General features: G+C 46.1%; 1 protein-coding gene across 1 annotated transcript in view; it reads left to right on the top strand.

The window, feature by feature from the left end:
• Nucleotides 1-4,690: 4,690 nt before the first annotated feature.
• The window catches only part of PIK3C2B (phosphatidylinositol-4-phosphate 3-kinase catalytic subunit type 2 beta), a 141,401-nt gene continuing 130,576 nt past the window's right edge, over nt 4,691-15,515 (top strand). The window contains exon 1 of the mRNA XM_044288410.1: nt 4,691-4,813. The gene's annotated coding sequence lies outside the window, so the exon portion shown is untranslated. The remainder of the gene's footprint in view (nt 4,814-15,515) is intronic.

Genomic DNA, 15,515 nt, shown 5'->3' with positions numbered 1-15,515 from the left:
TGGACAGGGCACTCACATACAGGAGTGCTCATAACTGATGAATAATATGAGAAAGGCAGCCTCATCAGGGACGTTAGCTGGGCATCACTGGTCCTTCATGTCCTGTCATTTTGGAAATGCTCTGACCTAGGCATCCAGCCATTGCAAGTAAACCCTTGTTAGAGTCACTCAGATCCTTGAACTTGCCAATTCTTCCTGCTTCCAACAGGTTTCCGGCAAGAACTGATGATTAATTTCCTGCCTGATGCTGGTGGCTTTTTGGCATGGACTCCAGTCAAAAGCCACTGTGTGAATGGAGCCTAAAGGGATTGTGTAAGTTAAAATTTCATTATAGTAATAGATTGTGGGGCAGGTAACATAATAAAATAACTTCCCTTTACCAGTGCAGTGACCCAGAGGGGAGGCGAGGATGGGAAGAGTTGTAGTGGCTATGATGGTAGTGGCAATTAGGGAAGAGGGAATCTCGCGAGACTTCGGGTAATAACTTCAGAAATTAATTTCTACTGTTAAAAACCTTTCGGTTCCAAGGTACCACATGGAACTGAAACCGAGTTCGGTAAAAGCTTTTTAACAGTAGAAATTAATTTCTGATGTTATTACCCGAAGTCTCGTGATACTTCGCAAAGTAATAACTTCGGCTCATCGGAGCCAATACATTCTAATACTGTACGGAGCACTCGCTCCGTACAGTATTCTAACAAAGTTTTATGCAAATCATCTTCGGATGTTTCATCCGAAGTCAATTCGCTCAACCTTAGTGGCAATCTTCACCCTGGCTGTCCTTGGGCCATGCACAGTGAATGAAGGGCGCACCCTTTCTTTCTTCGGAGCACACCCTGGATCTCTCTGGGGCTCCTGTCTGGTAGTAGTTGAGGTGCCCTTGATGTTATATCAATAATCAGGCCCGTTGGTTGCAATAAATAAAGTCTTTCTTTATTAAATCAGTGATGGGAGTAGTAGTACATATAGCAGCACAAGACACAGTTCCTAAGTATATCACAGTACAATCTCCTCCCAGTTAGGGCTCATTCAGACGGCCGTATGCTGTCCGCAAAAATGCGGATTTGTTTTTTTGTGGATTAGATACTGTCCCATTCACTTCTATGGGGCCCTTTTCTTCCATTGCACGGCTCAGCTAAAAAATTAAACATGTCCTATACTAGTCAGTGAAAATCAGGACATGGCCCTACAGGGAGTGCAGAATTATTAGGCAAATGAGTATTTTGACCACATCATCCTCTTTATGCATGTTGTCTTACTCCAAGCTGTATAGGCTCGAAAGCCTACTACCAATTAAGCATATTAGGTGATGTGCATCTCTGTAATGAGAAGGGGTGTGGTCTAATGACATCAACACCCTATATCAGGTGTGCATAATTATTAGGCAACTTCCTTTCCTTTGGCAAAATGGGTCAAAAGAAGGACTTGACAGGCTCAGAAAAGTCAAAAATAGTGAGATATCTTGCAGAGGGATGCAGCACTCTTAAAATTGCAAAGCTTCTGAAGCTTGATCATCGAACAATCAAGCGTTTCATTCAAAATAGTCAACAGGGTCGCAAGAAGCGTGTGGAAAAACCAAGGCGCAAAATAACTTCCCATGAACTGAGAAAAGTCAAGCGTGCAGCTGCCAAGATGCCACTTGCCACCAGTTTGGCCATATTTCAGAGCTGCAACATCACTGGAGTGCCCAAAAGCACAAGGTGTGCAATACTCAGAGACATGGCCAAGGTAAGAAAGGCTGAAAGATGACCACCACTGAACAAGACACACAAGCTGAAACGTCAAGACTGGGCCAAGAAATATCTCAAGACTGATTTTTCTAAGGTTTTATAGACTGATGAAATGAGAGTGAGTCTTGATGGGCCAGATGGATGGGCCCGTGGCTGGATTGGTAAAGGGCAGAGAGCTCCAGTCCGACTCAGACGCCAGCAAGGTGGAGGTGGAGTACTGGTTTGGGCTGGTATCATCAAAGATGAGCTTGTGGGGCCTTTTCGGGTTGAGGATGGAGTCAAGCTCAACTCCCAGTCCTACTGCCAGTTTCTGGAAGACACCTTCTTCAAGCAGTGGTACAGGAAGAAGTCTGCATCCTTCAAGAAAAACATGATTTTCATGCAGGACAATGCTCCATCACACGCGTCCAAGTACTCCACAGCGTGGCTGGCAAGAAAGGGTATAAAAGAAGAAAATCTAATGACATGGCCTCCTTGTTCACCTGATCTGAACCCCATTGAGAACCTGTGGTCCATCATCAAATGTGAGATTTACAAGGAGGGAAAACAGTACACCTCTCTGAACAGTGTCTGGAAGGCTGTGGTTGCTGCTGCACGCAATTTTGATGGTGAACAGATCAAAACACTGACAGAATCCATGGATGGCAGGCTTTTGAGTGTCCTTGCAAAGAAAGGTGGCTATATTGGTCACTGATTTGTTTTTGTTTTGTTTTTGAATGTCAGAAATGTATATTTGTGAATGTTGAGATGTTATATTGGTTTCACTGGTAAAAATAAATAATTGAAATGGGTATATATTTGTTTTTTGTTAAGTTGCCTAATAATTCTGCACAGTAATAGTCACCTGCACACACAGATATCCCCCTAAAATAGCTATAACTAAAAACAAACTAAAAACTACTTCCAAAATTATTCAGCTTTGATATTAATGAGTTTTTTGGGTTCATTGAGAACATGGTTGTTGTTCAATAATAAAATTAATCCTCAAAAATACAACTTGCCTAATAATTCTGCACTCCCTGTATTGAAGTCTATGGATCAGCAAAAAAACGGAATGCAATCTGTTTTTTGCAGACATGCTGAACTGTCGACAAAAAAAACAGATCCGCATTTGTGCGGACAGCATACGGCCGTCTGAATGAGCCCTTACTGTGTGTGAGCAGTGGCAATGATGGTAATAGTAGTTCTCTCTGACTCTCCTTCTAAGTACAATTAGCAGTCTCTCTAAATAACCACAGACTTGCTTTTCTGTTCTTCTTAACTCCTTCTGCAATTCCCAGGCCGAGGGGTGCAGAATTTAGATCCGGATGGCCAGTCCGTCTCAAAGTGTGTTGGGTTCCGGAGGCAATGAACCCTTACCATAGCAGTCTTTTGCCATAAACGAGCAGCAACTTACTGACATTATCTTCCAAGGCCTTGATTGTTCTAGACCTTCTAAGGCCTCTTTCACACGAGCGTGACGGATTAGATCCGGATGCATTCAGGGAAACTTGCATCATTTTGCAAACAAGTTCAGTCAGTTTTGTCTGAGATTGCTTTCAGTTGTTCTGTTTTTTCCGCGCGGGTGCAATGCTTTTTGATGCGTTTTTCACGCGCGTGATAAAAAACTGAAGGTTTACAAACAACATCTCCTAGCAACCATCAGTGAAAAACGCATCGCATCGCATCCACACTTGCTTCTGGATGCAATGCGTTTTTCACTGCAGCCCCATTCACTTCTATAGGGCCAGGGCTGCTTGAAAAACGCAGAATATAGAACATGCTGCGTTTTTCATGCAACGCAAAACTGATTAAAATGCTCAAGTATACTGACCTATTGAAATGAATGGGTCCGGATTCAGTGCGGGTGCAATGCAATCACATCACGCATTACACCCGCGCGGAAAACTCGCTCGTGTGAAAGGGGCCTAAGATGACTGGTCTCTTTCCTTCAAATCACCCCCCTTTTCCCATTTTACAAAATAAATAAATTAATGAATAAAAAGGACATTGGAATTATTGTATCCCAAATAGCTCAAACTATTAAAATATAAAATTATTTATCCCATATTCTTAATGGAAGAAAATCAAAATGGCTGATTCTGGATTTTTTTGTTGCAGCACCTCGATAAAAATGTAATAAAAAGTGATCAAAAAGTCAAACACACCTCCAAATGGCATCAATAAGAACTACAGACTGCTTCACAAAAAATGAGCACTCACTCAGCTCCATAGATGTAAACATAAAAAGTTATGGAGGTCAGAATATGGCAATTCAAAGAAAAAAAAATTCTAAGTTTTTTTTAAAAGTATTAAAACACAAGAAAAACTATATAAATGTGGTATTGCTGTAATCGTACTGACATGCAAATTGAAGTCAACGCCTCATTTTTACCATATAGGGAACGTCGTAAAAAATGGAACCCATAAAACAATGTCAAAATGTCATTTTTTCCCCCAACTCCATCCCATTTTTATATTTTTTACAGCTCCCCACTACATCGTATGCAACATTAAACGGTGCCATTAGAAAGTACAACTTGTCCCGCAAAAAACAAGCCCTCATATGACTATGTGTACGAAAAAAGGAGAGAAAATGATTGTCAGGAAGGGGTTAATCTTATGGGGCCGATTTTTGTTTCTGATTACTGCTTAGTATAAAGTACAAAATAATTTGCACAGTAACCCTGCTGGACTTGATCTCCCTCTAGTGGTCGTAGCTGGCACTACACTTAAGCTACACTTTTCCATTTTTGGAGAGGTAAGGGATTGGTTCTCAGCTTCCTCAAGAGAGTATAGTTTAGGACTGATGAATTATTCATCATTTACACTTGCAGCTAAGCATTCCGCTAAGAAACACAACTAGTGCAGCATCGCATCAGTACAAAGCCTGTATGCAGATGAGCTATCGTGCAGTTCTGCACGCGTCCAGCAGGTGGCGACTAACTCTCTGGTGTCCTATTGTCTGCCCAGTGAAGCAGTGTGCTGCTCCCAGCCTCCTGAGCTTACACACAGCTCCGCTCACATTCAGCCTCATTTCACAAGGATTTCCTTCGGATCTCCCCTGATCTCTCCGGAGGATTGCACTCTGTACCAGGAAGCAGGTGAGCGGAAAATATACCGGGGACCGCCATTGCTCGCCGGCTCCTTTTAACCCCTGTGCTGCCGCACTTGTATCAGCAGGGGTGCGGTTGGTCATTCAGTACCTCTGCTTTCTGGGGGTGCTTCTGTGTAAGGTGCATGGCGGGTGGATGCTGGCTGCAGCTTTGGAGCTGGAGGCAGGAGGTGGCTGATGCCTCCACATCAGTCTAGAAATATGATAGAAATGTAGGCATCCTGCAAACATTGTGCTGCTTGCTGTGTAGTAGGGATGCAGATGGAAATCATTTGGTGGAATTGAATGGCCAGTCCCCATATTCTGCAGAGCACCCCGAAAATAAGACCCTGTCGTTGACAGTATTGAGAGTATCTGCTGTGAGCATAGCAACAGTGAGCCATCATGTAGAGCTTCCTGGACTTCTGGGGGCTGGAGTCATGACAAAGGAGCGGAGGATTGCCCTCTGTGTTGTGCAACTGATCCCGAGCTGAGTGTTTTCCATTGCTGTGGGCTAGATATACAGCTGGCCATAGACTGAAAGATTTGGCTATACGATGAGCGCGGGGAACGCGCAATCCCAAAAGACGTTTCCCTCGACATGACGGATTGAATCCCCTTGGAAAATTGTTCCTATATAGGTGCTTTTGCCAATATCAATGTCCTATCCAGAATATTCCGTCTCGCGAAGCAGATTCCCATTAACCAAAGCAGATATAACATATAATGGTTTGGATGGTGACTGGTAAGTTCTCACGCAGTCGATTGGTTCACATGTGTGAATGGGGCTTGACCAAAGGCATGCAAAATAAAGCCTCATTCACAATTTCCAGTTGCAGAAATTTCTGTAGCAAATCTGTGACAAAAGTCTGACAAATAAGTGACAACATATAACGGTAAGAGTTATTTGTATGGCGACCTCTAGGCCTCATGCACACGACTGTAGCCGTATTTCTGCCCGGATATTTTTTTTTTCTTTTTTCGGCCCCATAGAAATGAATGTGTCCATGAGCTGTCCACAAGAAAATGCAAATTGGGCGTGGATGCAAAATACGGTTGTGTACATGAAAGCTTGTTTATCAGGACTAGAGTTGAGCGAACACCTGGATGTTCGGGTTCGAGAAGTTCGGCCGAACATCCCGGAAATGTTCGGGTTCGGGATCCGAACCCGATCCGAACTTCGTCCCGAACCCGAACCCCATTGAAGTCAATGGGGACCCGAACTTTTCGGCACTAAAAAGGCTGTAAAACAGCCCAGGAAAGAGCTAGAGGGCTGCAAAAGGCAGCAACATGTAGGTAAATCCCCTGCAAACAAATGTGGATAGGGAAATGAATTAAAATAAAAATTAAATAAATAAAAATTAACCAAAATCAATTGGAGAGAGGTTCCATAGCAGAGAATCTGGCTTCCCGTCACCCACCACTGGAACAGTCCATTCTCAGATATTTAGGCCCCGGCACCCAGGCAGAGGAGAGAGGTCCCGTAACAGAGAATCTGTCTTCATGTCAGCAGAGAATTAGTCTGCATGTCATAGCAGAGAATGAGGCTTCACGTCAGCCACCACTGCAACAGTCCATTGGCATATATTTAGGCCCAGCACCCAGGCAGAGGAGGGAGGTCCCGTAACAGAGAATCTGTCTTCATGTCAGCAGAGAATTAGTCTGCATGTCATAGCAGAGAATGAGGCTTCACGTCAGCCACCACTGCAACAGTCCATTGGCATATATTTAGGCCCAGCACACACACAGGCAGAGGAGAGAGGTCCCGTAACAGAGAATCTGGCTTCATGTCAGCAGAGAATCAGTCTGCATGTCATAGCAGAGAATGAGGCTTCACGTCAGCCACCACTGCAACAGTCCATTGGCATATATTTAGGCCCAGCACACACACAGGCAGAGGAGAGAGGTCCCGTAACAGAGAATCTGGCTTCATGTCAGCAGAGAATCAGTCTGCATGTCATAGCAGAGAATGAGGCTTCACGTCAGCCACCACTGCAACAGTCCATTGGCATATATTTAGGCCCAGCACACACACAGGCAGAGGAGAGAGGTCCCGTAACAGAGAATCTGGCTTCATGACAGCAGAGAATCAGTCTGCATGTCATAGCAGAGAATGAGGCTTCACGTCACCCACCACTGCAACAGTCCATTGGCATATATTTAGGCCTAGCACACAGGCAGAGCAGAGAGGTCCCGTAACAGACAATCTGGCTTCATGTCAGCAGAGAATCAGTCTGCATGTCATAGCAGAGAATGAGGCTTCACGTCACCCACCACTGCAACAGTCCATTGGCATATATTTAGGCCTAGCACACAGGCAGAGCAGAGAGGTCCCGTAACAGACGATCTGGCTTCATGTCAGCAGAGAATCAGTCTGCATGTCATAGCAGAGAATCAGGCTTCACGTCAGCCACCACTGCAACAGTCCATGGTCATAAATTTAGGCCCAGCACCCAGGCAGAGGAGAGAGGTCCCGTAACAGACAATCTGGCTTCATGTCAGCAGAGAATTAGTCTGCATGTCATAGCAGAGAATCAGGCTTCATGTCAGCCACCACTGCAACAGTCCATTGGCATATATTTAGGCCTAGCACACAGGCAGAGGAGAGGTTCATTCAACTTTGGGTAGCATCGCAATATAATGGTAAAATGAAAATAAAAATAGGATTGAATGAGGAAGTGCCCTGGAGTCCAATAATATATGGTTATGGGGAGGTAGTTAATGTCTAATCTGGACAAGGGACGGACAGGTCCTGTGGGATCCATGCCTGGTTCATTTTTATGAACGTCAGCTTGTCCACATTGGCTGTAGACAGGCGGCTGCGTTTGTCTGTAATGACGCCCCCTGCCGTGCTGAATACACGTTCAGACAAAACGCTGGCTGCCGGGCAGGCCAGCACCTCCAAGGCATAAAAGGCTAGCTCTGGCCACGTGGACAATTTAGAGACCCAGAAGTTGAATGGGGCCGAACCATCAGTCAGTACGTGGAGGGGTGTGCACACGTACTGTTCCACCATGTTAGTGAAATGTTGCCTCCTGCTAACACGTTGCGTATCAGGTGGTGGTGCAGTTAGCTGTGGCGTGTTGACAAAAGTTTTCCACATCTCTGCCATGCTAACCCTGCCCTCAGAGGAGCTGGCCGTGACACAGCTGCCTTGGCGACCTCTTGCTCCTCCTCTGCCTTGGCCTTGGGCTTCCACTTGTTCCCCTGTGACATTTGGGAATGCTCTCAGTAGCGCGTCTACCAACGTGCGCTTGTACTCGCGCATCTTCCTATCACGCTCCAGTGCAGGAAGTAAGGTGGGCACATTGTCTTTGTAGCGTGGATCCAGCAGGGTGGCAACCCAGTAGTCCGCACAGGTTAAAATGTGGGCAACTCTGCTGTCGTTGCGCAGGCACTGCAGCATGTAGTCGCTCATGTGTGCCAGGCTGCCCAGGGGTAAGGACAAGCTGTCCTCTGTGGGAGGCGTATCGTCATCGTCCTGCCTTTCCCCCCAGCCACGCACCAGTGATGGACCCGAGCTGCGTTGGGTGCCACCCCGCTGTGACCATGCTTCATCCTCATCCTCCTCCACCTCCTCCTCATCCTCGTCCTCCTCGTCCTCCAGTAGTGGGCCCTGGCTGGCCACATTTGTACCTGGCCTCTGCTGTTGCAAAAAACCTCCCTCTGAGTCACTTCGAAGAGACTGGCCTGAAAGTGCTAAAAATGACCCCTCTTCCTCATCCTCCTCCTCCTCCTCCTGGGCCACCTCCTGTTCCATCATCGCCCTAAGTGTTTTCTCAAGGAGACATAGAAGTGGTATTGTAACGCTGATAACGGTGTCATCGCCACTGGCCATGTTGGTGGAGTACTCGAAACAGCGCAACAGGGCACACAGGTCTCGCATGGAGGCCCAGTCATTGGTGGTGAAGTGGTGCTGTTCTGTAGTGCGACTGACCCGTGCGTGCTGCAGCTGAAACTCCACTATGGCCTGCTGCTGCTCGCACAGTCTGTCCAGCATGTGCAAGGTGGAGTTCCACCTGGTGGGCACGTCGCATATGAGGCGGTGAGCGGGAAGGCCGAAGTTACGCTGTAGCGCAGACAGGCGAGCAGCGGCAGGATGTGAACGCCGGAAGCGCGAACAGACGGCCCGCACTTTATGCAGCAGCTCTGACATGTCGGGGTAGTTGTGAATGAACTTCTGCACCACCAAATTCAGCACATGCGCCAAGCAAGGGATGTGCGTCAAATTGGCTAGTCCCAGAGCTGCAACGAGATTTCGCCCATTATCACACACCACCAGGCCGGGCTTGAGGCTCACCGGCAGCAACCACTCGTCGGTCTGTTGTTCAATACCCCGCCACAACTCCTGTGCGGTGTGGGGCCTGTCCCCCAAACATATGAGTTTCAGAATGGCCTGCTGACGTTTACCCCGGGCTGTGCTGAAGTTGGTGGTGAAGGTGTGTGGCTGACTGGATGAGCAGGTGGAAGAAGAGGAGGAGGAAGCCGAGAAGGAGGAGGTGGCAACAGGAGGCAAAGAATGTTGCCCTGCGATCCTTGGCGGCGGCAGGACGTGCGCCAAACAGCTCTCCGCCTGGGGCCCAGCTGCCACTACATTTACCCAGTGTGCAGTTAGGGAGATATAGCGTCCCTGGCCGTGCTTACTGGTCCACGTATCTGTGGTTAGGTGGACCTTGCTACAGATGGCGTTGCGCAGTGCACACTTGATTTTATCGGATACTTGGTTGTGCAGGGAAGGCACGGCTCTCTTGGAGAAGTAGTGCCGGCTGGGAACAACATACTGTGGGACAGCAAGCGACATGAGCTGTTTGAAGCTGTCTGTGTCCACCAGCCTAAATGACAGCATTTCATAGGCCAGTAGTTTAGAAATGCTGGCATTCAGGGCCAGGGATCGAGGGTGGCTAGGTGGGAATTTACGCTTTCTATCAAATGTTTGTGAGATGGAGAGCTGAACGCTGGCGTGTGACATGGTTGAGACGCTTGGTGACGGAGGTGGTGGTGGTGGTGTTGGTGGTACATCCCCTGTTTGCTGGGCGGCAGGTGCCAACGTTCCTCCAGAGGCGGAGGAAGAGGCCGAGGCGGCAGCAGCAGAATAGGCCGAGGCGGCAGCAGCAGAAGAGGTAGCAGGGGGAGCCTGAGTGACTTCCTTGGTTTTAAGGTGTTTACTCCACTGCAGTTCATGCTTTGCATGCAGGTGCCTGGTCATGCAGGTTGTGCTCAGGTTCAGAACGTTAATGCCTCGCTTCAGGCTCTGATGGCACAGCGTGCAAACCACTCGGGTCTTGTCGTCAGCACATTGTTTGAAGAAGTGCCATGCCAGGGAACTCCTTGAAGCTGCCTTTGGGGTGCTCGGTCCCAGATGGCGGCGGTCAGTAGCAGGCGGAGTCTCTTGGCGGCGGGTGTTCTGCTTTTGCCCACTGCTCCCTCTTTTGCTACGCTGTTGGCTCGGTCTCACCACTGCCTCTTCCTCCGAACTGTGAAAGTCAGTGGCACGACCTTCATTCCATGTGGGGTCTAGGACCTCATCGTCCCCTGCATCGTCTTCCACCCAGTCTTGATCCCTGACCTCCTGTTCAGTCTGCACACTGCAGAAAGACGCAGCAGTTGGCACCTGTGTTTCGTCATCATCAGAGACATGCTGAGGTGGTATTCCCATGTCCTCATCATCAGGAAACATAAGTGGTTGTGCGTCAGTGCATTCTATGTCTTTCACCGCTGGGGAAGGGCTAGGTGGATGCCCTTGGGAAACCCTGCCAGCGGAGTCTTCAAACAGCATAAGAGACTGCTGCATAACTTGAGGCTGAGACAGTTTCCCTGGTATGCATGGGGGTGATGTGACAGACTGATGGGGTTGGTTTTCAGGCGCCATCTGTGCGCTTTCTGCAGAAGACTGGGTGGGAGATAATGTGAACGTGCTGGATCCACTGTCGGCCACCCAATTGACTAATGCCTGTACCTGCTCAGGCCTTACCATCCTTAGAACGGCATTGGGCCCCACCATATATCGCTGTAAATTCTGGCGGCTACTGGGACCTGAGGTAGTTGGTACACTAGGACGTGTGGATGTGGCAGAACGGCCACGTCCTCTCCCAGCACCAGAGGGTCCACTAACACCACCACGACCATGTCCACGTCCGCGTCCCTTACTAGATGTTTTTCTCATTGTTATGGTTCACCACAACAACAAATATATTATTTGGCCCAATGTATTGTATTCAAATTCAGCGGGATATAAATTTGAGGCCTAGTATTTAGGCGCTGGGTGACCGGTATGGATTTAGTGACAGAATTAGACTTGGAAATGCACAGAAGCGTGTGTGTGAAGTTATTCTGAATGACCCTATGTGCACCTTCAATATTATATACCCTTTTAGGGATAGATTTCAAATAGCTCTGATATAGCAGAAACCACTAAATTATGAAATTGCTAAATTGGGAATTGTACTTCAACCCAGAACAAAAAATGTGCTTTGACGGACACTAAATATCTTGCCCAGCAACAACAGTACAGCGGTGGGTAACGAGAGATTTAGAGGGATTTAAATTTGAGGCCTAGTATTTAGGCGCTGGGTCACCGGTATGGATTTAGTGACAGAATTAGACTTGGAAATGCACAGAAGCGTGTGTGTGAAGTTATTCTGAATGACCCTATGTGCACCTTCAATATTATATACCCTTTTAGGGATAGATTTCAAATAGCTCTGATATAGCAGAAACCACTAAATTATGAAATTGCTAAATTGGGAATTGTACTTCAACCCAGAACAAAAAATGTGCTTTGACGGACACTAAATATCTTGCCCAGCAACAACAGTACAGCGGTGGGTAACGAGAGATTTAGAGGGAATTAAATTTGAGGCCTAGTATTTAGGCGCTGGGTCACCGGTATGGATTTAGTGACAGAATTAGACTTGGAAATGCACAGAAGCGTGTGTGTGAAGTTATTCTGAATGACCCTATGTGCACCTTCAATATTATATACCCTTTTTGGGATAGATTTCAAATAGCTCTGATATAGCAGGAACCACTAAATTATGAAATTGCTAAATTGGGAATTGTACTTCAACCCAGAACAAAAAATGTGCTTTGACGGGCACTAAATAACTTTCCCAGCTACAACAGGACAACGGTAACGAGAGATTTAGAGGGATTTAAATTTGAGGCCTAGTATTTAGGCGCTGGGTGACAGGTATGGGTTTAGTGACAGAATTAGACTTGGAAATACACAGTAGCGGGTGTGTGTGAAGTTATTCTGAATGACCCTATGTGCACCTTCAATATTATATACCCTTTTAGGGATAGATTTCAAATAGCTCTGATATAGCAGAAACCACTAAATTATGAAATTGCTAAATTGGGAATTGTACTTCAACCCAGAACAAAAAATGTGCTTTGACGGACACTAAATATCTTGCCCAGCAACAACAGTACACCGGTGGGTAACGAGAGATTTAGAGGGAATTAAATTTGAGGCCTAGTATTTAGGCGCTGGGTCACCGGTATGGATTTAGTGACAGAATTAGACTTGGAAATACACAGTAGCGGGTGTGTGTGAAGTTATTCTGAATGACCCTATGTGCACCTTCAATATTATATACCCTTTTAGGGATAGATTTCAAATAGCTCTGATATAGCAGAAACCACTAAATTATGAAATTGCTAAATTGGGAATTGTACTTCAACCCAGAACAAAAAATGTGCTTTGACGGACACTAAATATCTTGCCCAGCAACAACAGTACAGCGGTGGGTAACGAGAGATTTAGAGGGAATTAAATTTGAGGCCTAGTATTTAGGCGCTGGGTCACCGGTATGGATTTAGTGACAGAATTAGACTTGGAAATACACAGTAGCGGGTGTGTGTGAAGTTACTCTGAATGACCCTATGTGCACCTTCAATATTATATACCCTTTTTGGGATAGATTTCAAAGAGCTCTGATATAGCAGGAACCACTAAATTATGAAATTGCTAAATTGAGAATTGTATTTCAACCCAGAACAAGAAATGTGCTTGAACGGACACTAAATAACTCGCCCAGCTACAGCACTAGGGACAGATTTAGCTGGATATAAATTTGAGGCCTAGTATTTAGGCGCTGGGTGACAGGTATGGGTTTAGTGACAGAATTAGACTTGGAAATACACAGTAGCGGGTGTGTGTGAAGTTATTCTGAATGACCCTATGTGCACCTTCAATATTATATACCCTTTTAGGGATAGATTTCAAATAGCTCTGATATAGCAGAAACCACTAAATTATGAAATTGCTAAATTGGGAATTGTACTTCAACCCAGAACAAAAAATGTGCTTTGACGGACACTAAATATCTTGCCCAGCAACAACAGTACAGCGGTGGGTAACGAGAGATTTAGAGGGAATTAAATTTGAGGCCTAGTATTTAGGCGCTGGGTCACCGGTATGGATTTAGTGACAGAATTAGACTTGGAAATACACAGTAGCGGGTGTGTGTGAAGTTATTCTGAATGACCCTATGTGCACCTTCAATATTATATACCCTTTTTGGGATAGATTTCAAATAGCTCTGATATAGCAGGAACCACTAAATTATGAAATTGCTAAATTGGGAATTGTACTTCAACCCAGAACAAAAAATGTGCTTTGACGGGCACTAAATAACTTTCCCAGCTACAACAGGACAACGGTAACGAGAGATTTAGAGGGATTTAAATTTGAGGCCTAGTATTTAGGCGCTGGGTGACAGGTATGGGTTTAGTGACAGAATTAGACTTGGAAATACACAGTAGCGGGTGTGTGTGAAGTTATTCTGAATGACCCTATGTGCACCTTCAATATTATATACCCTTTTTGGGATAGATTTCAAATAGCTCTGATATAGCAGAAACCACTAAATTATGAAATTGCTAAATTGGGAATTGTACTTCAACCCAGAACAAAAAATGTGCTTTGACGGACACTAAATATCTTGCCCAGCAACAACAGTACAGCGGTGGGTAACGAGAGATTTAGAGGGAATTAAATTTGAGGCCTAGTATTTAGGCGCTGGGTCACCGGTATGGATTTAGTGACAGAATTAGACTTGGAAATACACAGTAGCGGGTGTGTGTGAAGTTACTCTGAATGACCCTATGTGCACCTTCAATATTATATACCCTTTTTGGGATAGATTTCAAAGAGCTCTGATATAGCAGGAACCACTAAATTATGAAATTGCTAAATTGGGAATTGTATTTCAACCCAGAACAAGAAATGTGCTTGAACGGACACTAAATAACTCGCCCAGCTACAGCACTAGGGACAGATTTAGCTGGATATAAATTTGAGGCCTAGTATTTAGGCGCTGGGTGACCGGTATGGATTTAGTGACAGAATTAGACTGGGATATGGCCAAAAAATGAACAGACTATTGCTGGTTAAATGCACTTGGTGTGACAGCTTCACCCTGATGTAGGCTTTAGCCAAAAAACAACCACACCATTGAGGGTTAAATGCACTTGGTGACAGGCGCAGCTTGCCCCTGATTTTGTATATGGCCAAAAAATGAACAGACTATTGCTGGTTAAATGCACTTGGTGTGACAGCTTCACCCTGATGTAGGCTTTAGCCAAAAAACAACCACACCATTGAGGGTTAAATGCACTTGGTGACAGGCGCAGCTTGCCCCTGATTTTGTATATGGCCAAAAAATGAACAGACTATTGCTGGTTAAATGCACTTGGTGTGACAGCTTCACCCTGATGTAGGCTTTAGCCAAAAAACAACCACACCATTGAGGGTTAAATGCACTTGGTGACAGGCGCAGCTTGCCCCTGATTTTGTATATGGCCAAAAAATGAACAGACTATTGCTGGTTAAATGCACTTGGTGTGACAGCTTCACCCTGATGTAGGCTTTAGCCAAAAAACAACCACACCATTGAGGGTTAAATGCACTTGGTCGCAGCTTGTGCTGGCGCACCACAAGACACAAAATGGCCGCCGATCACCCCAGAAAAATGAGACTGACAAACGGTCTGTGCAGCCTAAAAACAGTGAGCAATTGAGGATCAGCAGCTCAATGATCCACAGCTGCAGATCGATCAGTTAATCAAGTCCTTTGGAGGAGTTAATCTGCCTAATCTCGCCCTACTGTCGCAGCCGCAACCTCTCCCTACGCTAATCAGAGCGGAGTGACGGGCGGCGCTATGTGACTCCAGCTTAAATAGAGGCTGGGTCACATGGTGCTCTGGCCAATCACAGCCATGCCAATAGTAGGCATGGCTGTGATGGCCTCTTGGGGCAAGTAGTATGACGCTTGTTGATTGGCTGCTTTGCAGCCTTTCAAAAAGCGCCAAGAAAGCGTCACAAAAGCGCGAAGAAAGCGACGAACACCGAACCCGAACCCGGACTTTTACGAAAATGTCCGGGTTCGGGTCCGTGTCACGGACACCCCAAAATTCGGTACGAACCCGAACTATACAGTTCGAGTTCGCTCATCCCTAATCAGGACCCATGGACCTGAATGGACACACGTTATACTGTGTAGATTGTCTAGATGTCAGCACAACAGAGAGAAAGCAGTATTTCCTATATGTAAAAGTGCTTTCTGTAGTTTGTGTTTGGGTGCGGGCCGGACAAATTCCTGGAGCCAGGTAGAAATTCACTACTGGTGCCCAACTTACTGTCTTTGAAAGGTCCAGTTCCTGTCAGGTTGGATGTGGCTGTCGTGTTGCTGGCTCCTTTGTTAGAGCCAA

Source organism: Bufo gargarizans, chromosome 3 (genome assembly GCF_014858855.1).
Source record: "Bufo gargarizans isolate SCDJY-AF-19 chromosome 3, ASM1485885v1, whole genome shotgun sequence".
In the NCBI taxonomy this organism is placed as follows: Eukaryota; Metazoa; Chordata; class Amphibia; order Anura; family Bufonidae; genus Bufo; species Bufo gargarizans.
This window is presented reverse-complemented; position numbering and strand designations above follow the sequence as displayed.